This window comes from Rousettus aegyptiacus, unplaced genomic scaffold (genome assembly GCF_014176215.1).
Source record: "Rousettus aegyptiacus isolate mRouAeg1 unplaced genomic scaffold, mRouAeg1.p scaffold_m13_p_14, whole genome shotgun sequence".
NCBI classification, from domain to species: domain Eukaryota; kingdom Metazoa; phylum Chordata; class Mammalia; order Chiroptera; family Pteropodidae; genus Rousettus; species Rousettus aegyptiacus.
The window spans coordinates 52,656,132-52,673,204 of NW_023416289.1; the positions used below are offsets into that span (position 1 = coordinate 52,656,132).

Sequence of the window (17,073 nt, forward strand, 5' to 3'; positions counted from 1 at the left end):
TTCTCCGTTGGTGCCATAACTTTAATAGGTTGTCCCTCCATTCTATAAGGCTAGTTGCTTTTGGATGATGGAATACATGGGAAGACCAGTAAATATCATACACATCAGCCCATCACTGCAATTCTTTTGCTGTTCATGAATTTTCTGGTCAGTAGCAGTGTTTGAGAGATGCCAAGATTTTGTATAAGGTATCCGTAAGTCCATGAATCATCTGTTTTTCAGAAGCATGGGGGCAAGGAAGAATATTAGTTTGCTCGTGCTGCCATAACAAAATACCACAGACTAGGTGGCTTAAACAATGGAAATTTATTTTCTGACAGTTCCGGAGGCTAGAAGTCCAAGATCAAAGTGTCAATCAAGTTCGGTTTATTCTGAGGTGCCTCTCGTTGGCTTGTGGATGGCCACCTTCTCGCCATGTTCTAACATGGACTTGGCCTCTATGCTCAACGAATCCCTGGTGTCACTCTGTGTGTCTCAATTTCCTCTTCCTATAAGGACATCAGTCAGATTGGCTTAGGGCCCACCCCGACAGCTTTGTTTTAACTTAATTACCATTTTAAAGGCTCTGTCTCCAAATATAGTCACATTCAGGGGTACTAGGTATTAGGGCTTCAGCATATGGATTTTGGGGAGACACAGTTCAACCCAAGAGAAGTCAAATCTGTATCTAGAATAAATGTCTGTCCCAGTAAGAACAAATATTGCTCCCTCCATGGAGAAATGATTACAATGCTGTCAGCCTGCCCAAAGGTGGTGGGCTGTTTCCCCAGAGATCTGTGACTTGTCCAGGGATCCAAGGTGGTTATCACCACTGCTTGTTGTGTGCTTAGCAGTAGTGTATTCAATTCAGGGTAAATCCTTGTTGTTGTGGCCATGTGTATCATCCATCTTTGGCGCTATGGCCATATTTTTCATGAACCCATTGAGGAAACAGGGGTGCGTGTAGAAAGAGGTTTTGAAATCCACTGAACAACTTATTTCATCTACCTGTGTATTGTGGCTTCCTTCTTAGTTGGAACACAAAGCATTAACCCTCCTTCCATGATACTCTGTCCATTCTGAGAGGTCCATTCACATCCCTCTTCTCCATTACTCCTTGTCACCAGTCCTCTAATTTTATTACCTCCAGGTCTAATGAAACCTGTGAGTCCTAGAAGATCTACACCCAAGGTATCTCTGTTGCCAAAGTGGAACATGCGCTTTACCCCTAAAAGTCTGCCTATTGGGAGAGATTCTTTTCCTTCCTGTTATGGAGGTCTGCCTCTGCGTGATTTGATAGTCTGTTTTCATCTGATGCCTGCAAATTATGCTGAGCCATCTAAAAATCAGGCTCTCTGGTTTTTACCTTTCAGTCAGCTAGTCATAGGAACCACCTCTTAAGGCTCTAGGCCTGGGTTGAAGAAGGGATGGAAATGTGGTGGAAGTGGATAACCTGGGAAGATGAGTCATGCAATTTCCTTGTAACTATTGGATCAGCTAAGTTTATTTATTATTTGTCACTTCCATCTGATCATGAAGTATTTTGGGATACACCCTAATGGGTAGCTCAGCTGCAAGACTACCAGCTTTCTTATGGTTGGACATTCTGTCTCTGCCAGGGCAAATAATAAGCCACCACCTGTTGAGGTGATGTCACCAAGATGGCCGCATAGGTTGTTCCTGGCTTCACTCTTCCTGATAAGAACAACAACTAACAACTATTCATGAATAAGACACCCCCAAGAGAGTCCTAGAACCTGCACCACCAAGGCCAAGACAGTGAACGGAAAAGGTAGGAGCGACTGAATGCTGAGAGCATTGCTCCACCACGGGGCTGGCCTGGCACCAAACCGAGAGATCTCCCCTGAGCCTGCGGTTCCCTCAGTGGGAAAAGAGAGCCCAACAGGACATTCCACATAGTGGGTTGCTTCTTGGGAGCCCCCACACCAGTCTCACTCCATGGGTATTGTGGGGGAATTAGCAGGGCTTGACCCCTCGGAATCTGCTTGTGATGGAAAAGTGGGGAGGAGCTTGCAACACCCAGGACTCAGATGTAGGCGGACCTACTTCCTACATGCAGGGCCCAATATTTGTCCCAACCAGTACTTTGCCCATCTGTGGAACCAAGTCTGTGGTGTGGTCTGACTAGGGAACTGTCGCCCGGCCCCTTCTGGAAGCTGCACAGCCTATGCCGTGAACTGTTTGGAGAACATTTACCCACTGAAAGGGCAGAGCTTTGTTTCGAAGCCCCGCACGCCTCCGCTGTGGTTCTGCTCCTGGGGCTGGGCACAGTTGGTCACAGATCTGCCAAATCAGGAAGTTCTAGTGGCAGAGCTTGGCACTGCATCCGGGGCCTACCCCAGCGCCTTCTCTTGCTTTGCATCCCACGCAGAGCTGGCAACCTTATGGGTAAGCATTAGCAGTTTCAGCTATGCAACCATGAACTGTGAAATAACCACGGCGGGACTCACACCCAGCTCCATTAACCCCACTTCCACAAGCCTTAGCAGGGGACCGTAGTGCTTCTCTGTTGCCAAGGATTAGTGTTAGCTCAGCATCAAGTAATCATCAAGTTCTAGGAATTCCTTTTCTTTCCTAGGGTACAATTACCCGAAACATATTTTATGTTCCTTTTGTAACAGGTGAATTTTATTGTACGTGCTTGTGATGTTACTACATAATTCTTTTTTAAGGATACCAAGCCTCCTTTTTAGCCCGGAAGCTGCGGCTCTTTGAACTGACATAGGTCTGGGAATTGGGTGAGAGGTAGTGAGTCTCTGTAATCATGGCTCAAATCAATCTGTTTACTAAACCCAGCATTGGTTTTTTTGGGTTGTGTGCATCAAGTAAAACCTTAGCGGGGTAGACCATTTATTTCAGTCATTGAGGTCTAATTATCTCCAAAGACCCCATGAGGTATAACTGCCCATGGTGATAACATTATCTGCCTTTTCTCTGGTAGGTGAATGCACCTACTAGATCTTTGTCATCTGAAGTTTCAGTCATTCTCACTTAAATCAAGGAGCTCATTGGAATGGCAGCATGCCCTACCTTCATACTCCTCCTGCAGTGGACAGCGACTAATGAGACTTTAAAGGGTGTTGGTGCTCTTCATCCTCAATGTACTTCTCAGTACCATGGCGACAAGACTGTCTTCTGAACTCTCTCATGGGTTATTTTTGGGGTGGGAGTTGTGAGCGCATGATAAATCTGCTCTTATATTCATATCTCCCAGCTTTTTTGGTTCTTTACATTATATCAGGTTCTTTCTGGCATTTCAAATTCATATAGGTTACTGTTGACTCTAGTTTTAGTCTATCAACAAAGGAAATAAATGGAATCCTTCCCAGTTGCTTGAGTCAATATTTTGCATCCAGAATCTCTGGTAGATGTTCACACATTGAAAATTTGACCTGAACTAAAATTATGTTCCTCTTTCCCTGTTCCAGGTCCATGAGACTTCATTCCCACACATTCGTCATAAAAATATTTAAATTAACATACAGTAAAATTGACTCTTTTTTGGTATATAATTCTATGAGTTTTAACACACATAGATTCATGTAATTACCACCACGATTAAGTTACAGAATAATTCCATCCCCCCTAAAATCTTCCTTGTACTACTATTTGGTAGTTATACCCTTCCTCCACTCCTAACTCCTTGAAACTATTGATATGTCCTCCATCACTATGGTTTTGTCTTTTTGAGAATGTCATGTAAGTGGAATTATATAGAATGTAGCCTTTTGAGATTGGCTTCTTTCATTCATCATAATGAATTTGAGATTCATTCACATTGTTGATGTGTATAAACTTTCCTTGTTTCTTGAGGTAGGCATTTATTGTTATTCTAGTTCTGGAGATCTTACTCTATTCTAACAACTGCCCTTTCAAAAGACATGATAGGGCTTTGAGTTCAAGCTTCAATGTAATTAAACAGACTGCAGCAGACTCTGAGTTTCATTTTAGTTACATCAGCCCTGCTAGAGGTAAGAGATTCATTCTTTCTGGGTAGTCATAGAGACTTCCTGGTTCTCAACCATACTTGGAGTGGAAAACTCAAAACCGTAACCTTTTAATTTTTATTCTCCAAGCTTACTGCTGTAGTGTCAATCATAGTCTTCTCTGCAGTTTTTGTGTTCTATCATAGCTGCCGTCCTGACCACCAGTCTTCATTCCATGATCTTCATTTCAGGTAGACACAGGTGATCTTTAAGAAGCTATTCTGTTGCTAAGTGTTATATAGACTGGCAATATAACATCCTTTACTGATAACTGGATCCTTACCCTAGCAGGTTAGGCAGCCTATTAGTTCTGTGTTCTCATTTTCTCGAAGATCTATTGCTCTTTCTATTACTGTTTTGCTCAGGGTTCAACTGCAGACAACAGAATTCATTTGCCAAGTTAAAGCAGGAAGAGAAATAAAATATTATATGTGTGTCTTGGTCAGTTTGGGCTGCTATAACAAAAATACCATAGACTAGGTAGTTTATAAACAACCGAAATTTATTTCTTATCGTTCTGGAGGCTGGAAAATCTGAGATCAAGACATTTGCAGATTTATTGTTTAGTGGGGACCTACTTTCCGGTTCATGGATGGATATCTCTCCACTGTGCTCTCACATGGTAGAAAGAGCAAGGAAGCTCTCTGAGGTCTCTTTTATAAAGGTCCTAATCCCATTCATGAGGGCTTCACCCTTATGACAATCACCTCCCCAAAGCCGCTACCTCCTAAAACCATCGCATTAGGGATTAGGTTTTAACATGAAATTTTTTGAGGGGTTGGGGCATAAACATTCAGTCTTTGCTAGTGAATTTTAAGGTAGTCTCCAAAATTTCTTCTTCTTGATTTACATGCATTGTGTAATTCCGTGTCTTTGAGTGTGGCAGAAACTTTGAATATGACAGGATATTACTCATGTGATTGTTACATTATGTGGAAAAACAAATTTTGATGCTAAAATTAAGATCCCTAATCAGTTGACTTTGAGTTCATCAAAAGTGAGATTATTCTGGGTGGTCCTGACCTAATCCGATTACCCCTTAAAAATATGAGAAGAAATAGATACCCTTCTGCTGGCCTTGAAGGAGCAAACTGCCATATTTCAGAGAGGGCCATGTGGTGAGGACTCAAAGGCAGTCTCTAGGAGCTCGTAGTGGTCCCCAGCTTTTACAGTTAAATAAAACAGCTTAATCACATGGCTCCAGGGAAATTAATTCTGCCAACAGAGAGAATTAATTTCTGAGAGAGCTTGTCAAACCTAGTCAAGCCTTTGGAAGAGGACATGGCTGACACCTTGATTTCCATGAGGTCTTGAGCAGAAGAGCTAGCTAAAATGTAGTGGACTCTTGATCCATGGAAATTATGAGATAATAAATGTGTGCTATTTTAAGCCATTACATTTATGGCAGTGTGTACATAGCAATAGAAAATGAGTATAGCACACTAACCAGCTTACAGATTTCTAAAAGGTCCAGGACCCAAGCCTGAAAACCGCAAAGCCAGAACTGACACAACCAGGAAATGTGTCCAACCACACAACGGGACCGTGGTAGCTGCACACTTGCCGCCGCTTTCATCTGATTGGTGCGCAGCATTCCTAAAGCGAGCATCAAGCATCATGAATAAGAGCTGTGCACTGTGGCGGAGCGCAGACAACACGTTGTTAGGATGCTGTTTTCTCATCTGTGAAGTAGGAATAATAATAGTACTACCTCAATAGGTAGTTAAAATAAAACTTTTAAAGTATTTGAGTAACATACAGCTCTTAATGTTCTATATGTGTTAGCTATTATTATTTATGATTGAATTGTCTGAGGCCACAAAACTAGCAAGAAACTGAGTGGAGACTTAACTTTAGATCTATTACCAAAATCCTTTCTTCTCTTTATCCCTTCTTTAGCAGGAAGAGTGATCCAGGAACCCAGTTTAGGAAAAAAAAAAAAAAGAAAGAAAGAAAACTTTGCTTATTCCCATTCTTAGTCTCTCCCAGGAGAGAAAACTTCACCTCCAAGAGATAGAGGAAATCCTGCATAATGGAACATGAATGTTTTATGAATTGGTCTTCACTGAGTAAATTAAAGGGTCATTAAGATCCTCATTAACAAGTACAGCACTCTGCTTGGAATTCCGAAAATGATTGGACAGTGTGCAACCAGATGAGCTCTTGAAGACTCTTTGAAATTTCCTAGATCAGCTTTCCTGCTTTCACAATATTCTCCCCTGATTTCTGCCTCTGGTGTCATCCTGATTTAAATATACTTCTCTTTTTCTCTGTTACTAATTATATGGAATTCTTCTCTACCTGTCACTGTGAGGAAAGGGTGTAAAAGTTTGGAACATCTGCCTTTACTTGCTATGGGAGATTGCGTGTGTGTGTATGTGTGTGTGTGTGCATGCACACATGTGCATGTGTATGCATGAGTGGAGAGTAAGGTAGATGGTTTGGTGAGGATGCGTTGGCTCTTAGAACTGATGTAGGGGAGAGGAATTCTGGCCAATGTGGTGCAGGGCAAAGGGGCTAGTGAAGCAGTATCTAAATCAGGAGGTAAAATTGCTTAATGACATTTGAACAGAATATACTTAGCCATGTGCAGAAATATGATCATTATAATACTTAAATACATTAAATCAAGTTGTTAATTTAAAAAGTGAAGAAGTTGAAAAAAGGAAAGACGGCAGTGATCTGGGTGATGTTTTCATCCGAGGACAGCCATGGATGGCCAGTGATTGTGGAGAGGTCTTCGAAGCTCCTCATGTAGTCAAGATTCGAGCAATATACAGTCAGCATAAACCCTAGGTGTAACTCCCAGCCCTTGCTTATATACAACTTGATATGACTAATTAAACTCAAATGGATTTACCTGGAAAGTTATTGGTCTGCTCACCAAATAAATGACAGAATTCTGGAGAGCTGGGTTTCAAGTGGTAAGAATATGGCAACTTGCTAGGATGTTGCTCGATTTGTATAATAAAAATATTTCAAGGGTTTTCTGGTTTCAGATAATGGCAGAGGACCTTATGCCTAACTTCCCCAGTGGCAATAATTTTAAATTCATGGCAAAATACAAAATACAAAAATAATTACAGGCAGAAACTGTAGCGACTACAACTCACAAAAGAAGGGAAATGCCCTAGGTAAGATTCACATTTATCTGTTTTTTCCCTTGGAGCACTCCCCAGTCTGCTCTGTGTATGGGCATAGAGCTCAGTTTCTAATGGACTAAGGAGACAGATGTTAGAGTTCAGAGTTTCCAGAATGGCTGAAAATTAAGGAGGCGGGGAGATATCTAAGAAAAGAGGGAGTCATATGAAAAGAAGCCCCCAAATCTGTATAGTCTTTCCTGAAATTCTTAGCTGACTCCTAAACTATGAAGACATAGGGTGAGACTCCAAGGAACCCCAGAAGAAAGTTCTAAGGCTCTTATTAAGCAGATATTACAGCAACTTCCCAGTGTGGTGGACATAAAATTTAGAGTTCAAGTACGGCCAAGTTAAAAGAGCTTGTGAAACATCTCATCTTTTCTGTAAAAATACCAGTAGGGTCAAACTCTAGGAATAAGGGCCATCTACAAGGACTAAAGACTGCTCCTTAGGAGAATGGTAAAACTGAAAAGACCTGTCCTAACAAAGCTTAAAATTAAGCCTTCGCAAGATCAAAGTTATCTGCCAATAATTTAACTGCTTGCCAGAACAAAAATCAGTCTTCTAAGGAAGGTAACTGTATCCAGGGCCTCTATAACATATCATCCACAAATTCCAGAATATTATAAAAAATTATTAGACATGAGAAAAACAGGAAAAGGGAAACTATAGTCAAGGGAAAAACAAGTCAATAGAAACAGACTTAGAACTGCCCCAGATGCCCATTTTAGCAGATAAAACTTTAACATAATTGCAAAGAATATGTTAGAGTCTATAGGGAAAGATGTGATGGGAAGAGAAGGGGAATTTCAAAAGATATAAGAAAACTGTAAAACAGAACCAAATGGAAATGCTAACAAAAAATAAAATATCCAAAATAAATTTTTTTGGATGAGATTAATAACAAATTGGACAGAATAGAAAAGAGGATGAATGAACTTGAAGACAGGCCAGTAGAAATTATCTCAACTGAAACAGAAAAAATTGGAAATAAAAGAATAGAGTCTTAGTAACTGAAAGGAATATGAAGAGTTTAGAATACATGTACTTGGAGTCCCAGAAAAGAAAAGAAGCAAGAGTATAGGGTAGGAGAAATATATGAACAATTACTGACCCCAAATTTCCCAATTTTATCAAAACAGCAATTTGCAAACCCCAAGAAAGATAAATGCAAAAAATGTCACACAGGATCAAAAGGAGGAAAGCATTTTAGATAAGAAAAACTTAAAGGCAGCCAGGAAAAAGCCTAAAAAGGCAGCATTCAGAGTAAGGATAACAGCTGACTTTGCAAAAAAACTTTTAAGAAAGGACATATTTAAAATGAGGAAAAAAATCCATCAACTTGGAATTTCATATCTTGAATAAAAATTTTTCAAAAATGAAGGCTAAATACAATTTTAAAATGGAGGCAAAAATAAAAGTATTATAAGATAAATGAAGGCTGAAAGATCTACTAAAGGTAGTTCTCGAGGAAAGGGGAAATGATGCCAGATAGAAATTTGAATCTATAAGAGAGAATAATGAGTGCCAGAATGGTAAATATATGGAAAATACTTTTTTTCTTAATTTATTAGAAGATAATTCTTTACAGTAAAAATAATAAGTGTATTGTGTTAAGGCAAATTTATGACAATAACACAAAGGGTGGGAGGGGTACATGGAATTCTACTGTTATAAGTTACTGTTATATGCTAGATCATATACCAGGCCATAAAAACTAGCCTTGCTGAATTTCAAAAGATTGAAATAATATAGATGTGATCTCTGATCACAAAGAAATTAAATTAGAAATCAATAACAATACAATATTTAGAAAATTTCCACATATTTGGAAATTAAACAATATATTTTTTAGTAAGCCATAGATTATGGAAGTACTTTAGTACTTTAGGGAAATTAGCAAGTACTTTAGAATAAATTATAATTAAAGCACAGCAAATAAAAATTGATGGGATAAAAAAATTAAGCATTATAGCTTGAACTGCTCATATTAAGAAAAAAGGTTTAAAACCAATGATATGGCTTTCACCTTAAGAAGCTAGAAAAAAAAGAATAAAATCTAAGGTTAGTATTGAAAAGGAAATAATAAAGTAACTGTATAAATAAATAAAGCAAAAAGTGGTTAAGGAAAACAGAATACACAGAAGAGTCAGTGAACTTGAAGATGGATGAGTAGAAATGCTATAATCTGAAGTAGGGAGGAAAATGATTGAATAAAAAAGAGAACAAAGCATCAGGAACCCATGGAACAACGTGAGAAGGTCTAACATCTGTTGAATTGGAGTCCCAGAAGTTGAGGAGAGAGAGCATGGGGCAGAAAAGAAAATGTTTGAAGATATAATGGCTGAGAATTTCCATTTCGTGAGGACAAAGATGGACAGGTTTGAGAAGATCATTGGCTCTCACGGTTAAAGACAAAGAAAATCACATTAATGCAAGTCATAGTCGAAGTGCTAAAAACCATAGATGAGAAAATCATGAGGGCAGCTAGAGAAAAGTGAAACATTACAGGCATGGTGGCAGTGATTTAAAGTGCCACCACTGATTTCTCATCAGTAATTATAGGAGTCAGAAGAGAATAGAAAAACATCTGTAATGTGCTGAATGGACAATTAAAAGGGTTCACTCTAGAATTCTATTTCCTGTGAAGATATTCTTCAAGAATGAAGGTGAAATAATGACATTTTCAGACAAAATAAGTGAGAATTTATTGCCAGCAAAACTGCACTACAAGAAATGCCAGGTGTAGTTCTTTAGGCTGAAGGGAAATGACATAAATTGAAATCCAGATCTTTTGGAAGGAATGAAAAGCACCAGAAATGGTGAATATCTGTGTAAATATAAAAACCTTCCCACAAAGAAAACTCCAAGCCCAGACAGCTTCACCATTGAACTCTATCAAAATATTTAAGGAAGAAATACACCAATCAAATAAACTTTTTATGAGAACAGGAGGAAGAAACACTTTCTAACTTGTTCATATAAAAACCAAAGACAATAAAAGTAAAGAAATTATCAGTATTTCTCATGGATATTGATGTCAAAATCTTGAGCAGAATATTAGCAAATCAAGTCTAGCATTCTATACAAAGGATAATATATCATAATCAAAGAAGACTTATTCCAAGGACGCAAGGTTTTCTTAACATTGGAAAATCAATTAAATTCGTCACCTAAAGAGACTGAAGAAGAAAACCATATGAGTGTCTCCATAGATGCAGAAAAAGTCAGAGCTGCCAGTCCATCAGGAGGTTGATGTCATCCACAAGAATGGAAAATCACGGTCTCTTGTCTGGTTTCCAGATTTCTATCAGTATATAGACCCAGAGCTCATAGACTGAAGGGGATTGTGACCTCTAGGGAGCATAGTAAGGTTTCTGTTAACTAGAAATTGCAGCTACCACTTGCCAGCTCTTAGGTCCTTATGCTAATGGAACCAGTAGGAAAAGAAAGGAGTTACTGGGTGGGGAAAAAATTGACTGTGATTACCATGAGGAGCTAGGTTTGCTGCTAAATAATGGGGGCAGGGAGGAGTATGTCAGGAACCGAAGAGATTCACTGGGAGCATATTTTGATGTCGTTGTGATCCATGGACAACTCTAGCAACTATGTCTTTATAAGATCAAGACAACTAAGGATTCAGACTTCTTGGGGACGAAGGTCTAGGTCCCGCCACCCGGGAAGCAATCAAGTAAAAATAGATGCCAAATGAAGCGATGGTGAATATCAGTTATAACACCATCAGGATCAGCTGCAGTAACACAGATGGAGCAAGTTTGGTTTGCTACCCCTCCTTCAGTCTTTTTAGGAAATAGCAACCTCCCATCGCCTTGAAGTCCTGATATTCATCTCACCTCTTGGGGAAGATTGAAGGTGTCTTGTTTTTATATGTGATACATATGTAAATGAGAATGGTAGATCCGAAAGGTACAAAGGGTGGGTTGTACTGGACTCCATTTGTATGTCACCCGAGGTCCATGTGGCCACATCTTCCCTCTGCCTGGGGCTTGGTCACTTGCTTTGTTCTCCAGCTGAGCAGACTTAGCAAGAACTCACCATGCTATTCCCACAGCAGTAAAGCCAGCCCCGTCGTCACTCCCACTACAGCTGGAGGAACCTTGAAGACAGTACTGCATCGTGAGAGACGGACTGCTGGGCCCTGGACCTCCAGAAGTGCTGGCTTCTCCAGAGGTTGCATGGGGAGACCAGGCTACACATCTCAGAAGGGGAAGGGAATAGATGCGCCATAGAGCTGACGTTGACCGGTGGGAGCTGGGGACCAGGAAGGAGTCAACATAATTTCTCAATTCTTCTCCACGAATGAGCTGGGAGGGGGTACAGCAGATGAACCATTAAGATCTGATGGTGATCTGCAAGACTGACAGTTGCATTTGTTATGAAACTGGCACACTTCTTAAATACCCCCTTCCATGTGCTCTCCCTCTTTCCCTGCCTCAGTCTCCTTTTCCCTGGGATTGCACTCTCGAACAGCACGTTAGTAGGTGAGCTTCTCTCCCAGGCAGCATCTCTTCTCCAGGGAACCTGGGTTGGGACAGCTACGTAGCAGTAATGATATCGTGTTGCTGATGAGGTTGGTGCAGGTGGTGGTGGTTTTGGAGAATGATACTGCCGTGGGTGATGATGGTATGTATGGCTGCTGGTGGTGATGCCTTGCATAGATGACGGAACCCTGTTCAACCCACATTTGGTGTCCTCCTCTCTAGTAGGGAAGGATTATATATCCCTGTCCTTCGGAATCTAAGCATAGCGGTGTGATTTGCTTTAGCCAGTAAAGAAGCTATAAAAGCCAGGTGGGCACTTCTGCCAAGTTCACTTTCCTTCTGCTTTGAGGATTGACACACACTAGCAGAGGCTGCTCCTTCAGCATGGTTCTTGGAGCAGAGCCACAACCGACCTGTGACAGACATGCAGCATAAGTGGGAAATAATCTTTTGTAATTGAAAGTCAACTAGATTTTAAGGAGTTTGTTACCACAGCATAATCTAGTATATCTTGATTTATACGAGAGAACGGAAGTGTGCCTTTGGGATACTAGTGGTAAATAGGAAAAACTACTGCCTTAAAAAGGGATCTTCTCTCTTGGAAAAAAACCTTCTGGGTAGACGTTTTGGGAGAATCATAACCCATTTGAATCTAGCCCAAAATAAAATGAGGAAAACTGTCTTCATGGGCTGAGGCAGATGCTAGGTGTTCCCCAACTTGCATGTTTGTGTTAGTGGAGTTCTTGGAGTCCTGCAGAGATCTAGAGAAGTGGATTCACGTGCTCGCAGGCTGTGACGGAGTCTGGGAGAGGAAGATGGGGTGGTCAGGCCTGGGAGTGTGGCAGGGAGGCCTCTGATATCCTTGAATCCTGCTTGGCTAATGCAATCAGGCACATGGGGAGCAAATGATTCTCTACTTCCCACCAGCCCATAGGAGGTTCCTGCTAATGATTAGCTCAGGCTGATTCTCATTAATGCCTTTATTTACAGGCAAATGAATCAATTATGGAAAGCAGGGTTTTCTCTTCATAGTCAGATTTGTGCTGCATTTTCTATCTGCTGGTGTTTGGGGCCAGGGGTGCCCACCCCTGTTCTTTGCAGGGCGTTAGTTTGGAGTGAGAGGAGAGGAGGGGCCTGTGTGTCATGATGGGGAGAGGTGGGGGGCGGGGAGGGGGGAAGGCGGGGATAGAAGATGGCTTCATTAGGAATAGCCAGGGAGTGGATACTTGGAGAGGAATGATCTAATTGAGTTTGCACCCTCCTCCGTGTGTCCCCGTCTCACCCAGAATATGCAACTTTGGATTAAAACCTAGAGCTGGGAGAGACCACGTCCTCTCCCCCAGGAGGACTGATGTGCTCCCTAGCTAGCAGGAGCAAGCACGAGTTACACAAGCGTTCAGAATGTGGGGGTGCCGACAGGTGAGTGCTCTGTGCTCCTTGACCTACATTTTCTTTGTCTTGTAAAGGAGGTAGTGGGGGCGGTGGGTGCCATGGGAGCATGAAGGAAAAGTGCCCTGTAAGTGGGTATTGGTGCAGTCCATTTACTGAGCACCTACTTGTTTTACTCTGCTAAGTAATGGAAACGCGTAGAAAAAAGACAGGCGTGATCCTGTTTCCTCACAGTGGCCACATTCTAGCAAGGGATACAGAGTTTGAACAATTAAAGACACAATAGGTGCATCAAGGGACTTTAACCTGGGGACTTGGGGACCTAACATTGAAGGTCAAGGGGGAAATGATGTGTGAGGTGAGAGCTGAGAGCGGGCAGCAGCTGTATGAAGTATGTACTTGTGCACACGTGTGGCCGTGCACATACACAGGTGCATGTGCAAAGTAAAACCCTGGGTAATGAGGTAAATGAATTAGTACATAGAAAAAATTTTCTAAATTGCAAGTTTATAATCCATTGAGCACTCAGATGATTTTATTGCCTACCAATTAGATGTAGATTTTTTTTACAAAATTAATTTTATGTTTCCTTGCCCACTTAAGCAGGCTAAGTATTTCCATCTTATTTCAGGGCCTTCACTGTCAACATCATGACTATCCAATACTTCGAGAGAATGCTTCCTCAGGATTTATTTGGGGGCATATAATAACTTCATCCTACTGAGATGGCTTCAGACTGCTTTGCTTTTGAGTTCTTATGTCTGCTTTTTATAGTTTGCTGCCTCTTTGCTATCAGGCTGTCAGCTGTCACTTCCTGCAGCTGTCAGAAAGCCTGGCTTTGGCAGGGCTCACCGCTCTGAGCATCTGCCCCGCCCCCAGCACACACACTCCCTGATTTGATTCTGATCAGGTATGACTTGGGAGTCCAGTTGACTTATCTGAACTGTGAAGTGATGATTCTTAAAGTGAGGCCACTGGGCCAGCGGCAGTATCTTTATCTGGGAACTTGTCTGAAATGTAAACTCTCAGGCCCCATCCCAGACCTTTGAATCAGAAACTCTGAGGCGAGGATGGGGCCAGTGATCTGCATTTAACAAACTGTCCTGGTGTTCAGATGTCCCTAATGTTTGAGAACCAGTGCTGTGGGGAGGGATAAACAGGGTCTGAGTGAAGGATGGCGCTCTCCCATGTGCAAACTGCTTGTGCTTTTGAGGGTCAGCCGCGATCATGCTCTGTCCAGTCAAGGGGTTTGTGTGTGTGCTTGGTTCTCAGCCATTGTTTATTGTGATTGATTGGTGACGGGAGAGCTGAGTCCTAGGAAGGTGTGTGTGTGTGTGTATGTTTGCTCATGAGTGTGCATGCGTACAGAAAGAGAGACTGAAGGATAGAAAGAAAGAAAAAGTCTGGGCCCAGAAAGAGACATGTCTTACGTTCTTCCCCTGCTTTTAGCTGCTAGAATCTCCCACACGTTCTGGTTTCAGAGTTCCAGCAGGAACCCTCCAGCTTGGGCTCCTGGCGGTCCTTAGGTCCTTAGCAGAAGTGTCTCCTGGTTCTCTTTCTCTCCCACCCATGATTGGCTGCCTGTGGCCCAGGCTGAATGTCAGGAACACTCTGAGAGGCACCAGCTGCCGGTGACACTGCCAGAGACTCTCCAAACAGAGCTCTTGGGAAGGACAGCTGGGCTATGTGTGGGAGCCTCAGAGATGCATGGATTTGGGTTTGTAAACATGGGCCTGTTAAATTTAGGGTGGGCCATAGGCCTGGGAGAGCTCCGTAGCATCTTTTGGCAATGGCTGAACATTTTGAGTGGTTTTAAAACGGCTGAGCATTTTGAGTGGTTTTAAAACACAGCTCATACCATACATAGTAGGAGGCCTGTTTTAGCACAGCTCGTCATCAGGGGGTGGAGAGGGGAGGGCTGGCACTGGTTGAACACCCACCACTCTCTGCGTGCCAGCGACTTCGCATGAACCATCTCATTTTGTCTTTACACCCTCCCCAAGGGGCTGGGGCCCATTCGCTCTGCTTTATAGACAAGATGTTGACTGAGAGCAACCCTCTGGGTCCAAGAGGTGTCCCAAAGGGTCCAACCTGACCTGGTGTGGAGGATGTGTCTTGTAAGCAGGCAAGACTGTGGCTGGCAGCTGGCATGGTAGTGGTGAGGACACTCTACCCACAGTGGGCGTACGTGGTCATCCCCAGCTGTCACGGGGAGCTGATGTTCCCTTGTGATCGGCTTGCCCAGTTTGCCAGAGAGACGGAGAGACGAGGGAGAGGGAGGAGGGAGAGGGAGGGGGAGAAGAAAGGGGAGAGGGAGAGGGAGGTCTTTCCAGCAGGATTCCTGAGAGGTGTTCCTAGCCTTCAAGGCCGCATTGGCCACAGCTGGTTGGAAATTGTGATAGAGCAAATTCTACTCCTGGAGATTATGAATCATGATACAAACCGTATCAGGCAGAGTTCAACCAGAGAAACAGAACCAGTAGGATGGATATATGGATGGATGTACGGATGGATAGAGATTTATTGCAAGGAACTTGCTTACACGATTTTGGAGCCTGGCCAGGCAAGTCTTAGGGCAAGTCACCAGGGAGGGCAGGCTGGGGCGAAGCGGCCGTCCGTAGGCAGAGCTTCCTCTTTAGGCCTTCGGAATGATCGAACCAGGCCCACCCAGATGCTGTTGGGTAATTTCTCTTACTTAAAGACAACTGGTTATACATTTTAATCACATCTATGCAGCACCTGCACAGTAGCACTTAGATTAGTTCCTGATTGGATAACTGGGGTCTCGGGCTAGGCAAGTTGACTTACAAAACCGACCATACAGATAAACGCACTGAGAAGTCTTGTGCTGAAGCCACCTTAGTTTTTTTGAGCCCGTTGTTTTCCAAAGTTACATGAACAGGAACCACAGCCCCCTCCCCATCCCCCACAGTAGAGAGTTATACTCAGCGTAACCACAGGACACTTGGGAACTTGCTAGCCAAGCTCTCTGGCCCTGCCTCAGAGGTGCTGTGTCGTGAAAGTCCAGAGTGTGAGTCTGTCTGGTCTACAGTGGCTCTCAGTCAGCGTTTCTCAACTGTGGTGCCATTTATGTTTGGGGCCAGATAATCTTTTGCTGAGGGAGGCTGTTCTGTTCACTGTAGGATGTTTAGCAGCATCCCTGGCTTCTACCTGCTAGATGCCAGCTGCATACCACTTCCCCCAGCTGTGACAACCCAAAATGTCTTCAGCTGTTGCCAAATGTCCCCTCCGAGAACTGCTGGGGAAGAGGAAGAAATTATGGGATGGCACTGGGTTGGAATCCTACCTCCATCTGCATTATTTTTATTTACTTAACACATCATATTCCAAAGGTTTGGAGTGTCTTTAATAGAGCTGTGATTCTGGGAAAGTTATTTTACTTTTATGAGCCTTGGTTTTCACCTCTGCAAAATGGGAATCATGATAAGACTTGCCTTGTTGAGTTATTAAGGGGATTCATTGGATGGAGCAGCAGGGTGCCTGGATCTCGACGGTCATCGTAGAAATGTCAGTTGCTCCCGAGAGGCTCACAGTTAGGCTTTCATAGGGCTGCTAGGCTGGTGGAGTGTGAAGGATCTTAGCTGTCACCAGTCCCTTTTCTGTATGAGACCAGCCTAGCACCTGCCCGAGGTCCCAGAACTCCAGGCCAGGGATAGTCTTCAGCTGTGAGATATGTGGCTTCTCTAGACAGTCTGGATAAGAACAGCCCAGGTGTCCCTCATGGCTCCCACTGTGGAGTCTGGAAAGAAGCATTTAGGGTGCCTCTGAGGCCCCTCCGAGAGCTCAGATGAATGCCTCGTTCATCTCTGTGCCTCTTCTGTAGGCTGCTCCAGTCCAGTCACCCTTCCCTGTGGGCTGTGGTGCAGAAGAAGCTGGAGTGACAAGGCGGAGATTTATGCGTGGCACACCCCTGCGCTGCCCAGGTCAGGCCTTGCCAAGAGGCTTATTAATGGGCTTTCATCTAGCACTTTAGGGCTGCAGGCTCAGTCTGCTCCCTGGTTCTCGGCTGTGGGGAAGTGCACACCAGCTGAACCT

General features: G+C 42.9%; 1 protein-coding gene across 1 annotated transcript in view; it reads left to right on the forward strand.

The window, feature by feature from the left end:
- Positions 1-1,576: 1,576 nt before the first annotated feature.
- The window catches only part of NTRK3 (neurotrophic receptor tyrosine kinase 3), a 426,694-nt gene continuing 411,197 nt past the window's right edge, over positions 1,577-17,073 (forward strand). The window contains exon 1 of the mRNA XM_036231977.1: positions 1,577-1,771. The gene's annotated coding sequence lies outside the window, so the exon portion shown is untranslated. The remainder of the gene's footprint in view (positions 1,772-17,073) is intronic.